Raw genomic sequence first — 3712 nt, 5'->3', positions numbered from 1 at the left:
ATATTTATTGACTGGAATCAGGAAGCTGCATTATTAACTCTCTAATGTCCCTCATGTAGATTTATGCCTGGGATCTTTATTGCTAATAATTTATAGAAAAAATGAGAAGTTGTGTAGAAATGACAGATTCTAAACTTTTCCAAACATGCCTTTTTGTGTTTGTTAGCAAAAGGATTTGAATTTGATGAAAAGTCACGGTTGAGTATGAAAACTGAACGTAAATGTCATTCGTTATTTGACCGTCACAAATGAAGTCGTTATGAAATTACAGATACAATTATGTAATGTAAATTCAGTAAGATAATAATATCAAAACAAGGAAACATGTCAGTGGAACCGGACGGAACCCTGTCTCTGCATTGACGCCAGTGTAAAGTTGACCATGTTGAACAGACCAGGAGAAGCTTCAGACTGACCTGTTATAAAATCTCTTCACGTAAGTGTGATGATGCCAGTAGCCCTGGTTCATCACCGACGGATTCTAGAGACATTTAAATTATACACAATGTTATACTTACCTGCTCCTTTGGGATTTCTAGGGGGACTGGCAGCCAAGCCAGCTCCTTCTCTTGTAGTAGCCGAAGGGCCCTCGGCCTACTAAAGGGGGGGATGGGGGTTACAGTTCCTGAAATGCCCAAAGGGTGGAGACATATTAAAATTGATGGACAAATAATTAATTATTCTTAGTAGATAAGTGCACTAAAACAATATATGACATGTCTGTATCTTTTGTTACTGCAGTAGTGTGTGTATGTCATGTTTGTGTTTTTAGGTAACCCTTGCCAGTAGTAATGGTATGGCCCAGCTTAATTGGGGGTGGGGCTACCGGTTTAAGAGGGCTTCCTGTTGGAGGAAATGGGGTTTTTGGTTGGTTGGTTGGTCTTGATCTGAGTCTGTGTTCCTGTGTTTGGCCTAGATAACTTGGCCAGTCTCAGTTCAGGAAGTGCTGCATATAAGTCTTTACGGACTTTTTATATGTTTGTTCTCTTTTTATACGTTTTTTTTCTTGTATTTGCTCTAAATGTTGGTGGTTTGCTCATGTATGCTGGAACCCACGATTAAATACACCTGGGAATTGAAACTCATAAGGCTGTGTTCGACTCACTCTCTGTGGTGAACCCGTCTCCAGAATCTCCCACTCCTCACAGTAAGTTTACATAAAAGGTTAAGAAGGCTTTTCCGTCTCCTGGAGGTACGAGGTTTTCGTTCCCATAGCAATGAAGTATTAGTCTCTATACTTCCACTGAAATGATAGATCACTCCTGCTTTCCTTTCATCATCTACTGTGCTATTTTCCCTCAACCCCTCCACCAAAAAACTGCACTCGAGTTTGCAAACAAATGTTTCGGTAATTTCGCCCTCATTTGATGTTCAAAGCAGGAGCCTGCAGTATTCTAATTCCCCCCACTCAGCTTGGCTTTGGAGATGCTAATGGACCCAGTTAGGCCTTTTTTAGACGCTTTAATAACACCGTCTGATAGCAGCAACTCATCTTACAGCTGGATACAGAACAGCAGTGAGCTCCATAAGTGAATATAATGTTTTAAGTTGAAAGCATTTCTGTGATGTAGTGCATTTAATGCTTTTCTGTTTTGCATTTTTCAGTTGATATAACAAAAAATAAATAAATAAAGTAAAATAAACATATCTAATAAAAAGCTTCCGTATCAAACTGCCCTAAAAGTGTAGTTTCATACAAACCCAGTTCCTAAAAAGTGGTAGTGGTTAAAATAAATGAAGAAATAAAAATGTTAAAACGGATAAAAGAAAGCTGTGATTATGAGTAAATCCACTTTGGACAAAAACTATACGTATTATTATTATTATTATTATTATTATTAATAATAATAATAATAATAATAATAATAATAATAATAATAATAATAATTTATTTGTTTGTTTATTGTAAATTTATGCTTACTCTGGAACTGATGTTCAGAAAACATTATTTAAAGGTAATCATGAGAATTGAGCAGATCAGAGGGACGGTGAAGGTGGAGCAGTTTGGAGATAAAGCCAGAGAGGCCAGGTTGAGATGGTTTGGACATGTGTTGAGGAGGAATAGTGGATATATTGGGCAAAGAATGTTGGAGATGGAGCTGCCGGGTAGAAGGAGAAGAGGTAGACCTCAGAGAAGGTTTATGGATGTAGTGAAGGTGGACATGGAGATGGTAGAGGAGGCAGTGGATAGGGCAAGATGGAGGCAGATGATTTTCATGGAATTCTCTTTATATCAAAATAAACAAGTCATGCACTGAAATCCACCCATCCATCCATTCAGGATTCAGGGAATCTTGGGAAATCTCTGCATAAAGGAAAAGTCTTAAAACCACACCTGATTGCCTGTGACCTTTGACTCCTCAGCTGGTACTATATTAAAAGCCAACTTGTTGTGATGCTGTGATGGAGATGGACACCATCCATTGCTGCATCCACAATACAGTTTGATACTGTGCTCTGCACAGTGGAGGTTCCATAACAACGTTCCCGAAACACCACCAACTTCTCTGAGCCCCAGCTTATGTGGAATGGACTGAGTGGAAAAGTGTATTAGAGTCTGACGAGTCGACCTTTCAGATTCTTATTGGAAATAATGAATGTTGTGTTCTCCAGGCCAAAGAAGAAAAGGACTGTTCTTGGTGTTTAGCTCCACCCATTCGGCTTAGAACAGTTTAGCCCCACCCATTCAGCTTATAACCGTTTAGCCCCACCCATTCAGCCTACATCAGCTTATCCCTACTCACTCAGTTTATTTTGCCTGGCCCATTCAGTCTACAGCACTTTAGCCACGCCTATTTAGCTTACAGCAGTTTAGCCCCACCCATTGAGCTTACAGCGGCTTAGCCTGTTGAAGTGATGTGGTGTGTTGCTGTCCAGACAGTATGGAGGAGAGTTCCTGAAGTGGAAGTTATGCAAACACCATTAAATGTTGTGCTGCTCCTGCCTGTCGGTCAGTGAATGCATCATTACAGCCTCCTGAATGATCCGCGCATCCAAAAGTAACATTTGTTATGAAATGTTTTGTAACATTTCAGTATGGAGTGACTTTTGTATGCTTTTGCATAATTTCACCATGCAGGGACACCAATCAGAACAGTGGTCATTTACATATATAAAGAGTTGAATATATAAAGAAAAAGAACAGTAGCAAAAACAGCCTGATTAATTCTAACGGACAACAAGGACTTGGAAAAATGTTAATGTAGAATTGAATTATGACTGCTTTGATGCCCAAAACCACACAAAATTTGCAAGTCGTAAATAAAACCTTCTAGTCTCCTTTTTAGCATGATTGGACCAGCACTAGCTCAAGCTTCCATTGAGGTCTTTAGAGGCCGGCAGTTACTGTCCATCTTCTTTTCCCTTTAACGACATCAGAGACCTATAGTTTGTCACCACAGACTAAGCCAGATAAATCGAAGCCATTACAGAGTTAGCTTCTCAATGTGGAGGACAGTAGATGGACTCTGGTTGAACCTGCATCTGCATAGGCAAAGTTTCTCCAAATGCCTGTCATAGTTCTTCTACTGCGTAGTATTTTTGGGGGTGGCTGGGGTGGAAGGGGGCTATTCTGCTATTTATTCAGGCTGAATTGAAGCTGAAAAGCTGCCATCAAAAGCAAGGTGAATATGAAGGTCGGCAGCAGAGGCTGAACGTGTTCATTCGCTCTCAGGCCTCAGCTGCAGCTCGTTATAGAGCCACAGTGGGAAAA

The sequence above is a fragment of the Pygocentrus nattereri genome, chromosome 16 (genome assembly GCF_015220715.1).
Source record: "Pygocentrus nattereri isolate fPygNat1 chromosome 16, fPygNat1.pri, whole genome shotgun sequence".
Classification (NCBI taxonomy): domain Eukaryota; kingdom Metazoa; phylum Chordata; class Actinopteri; order Characiformes; family Serrasalmidae; genus Pygocentrus; species Pygocentrus nattereri.
Note: the sequence above shows the minus strand (reverse complement) of the source record.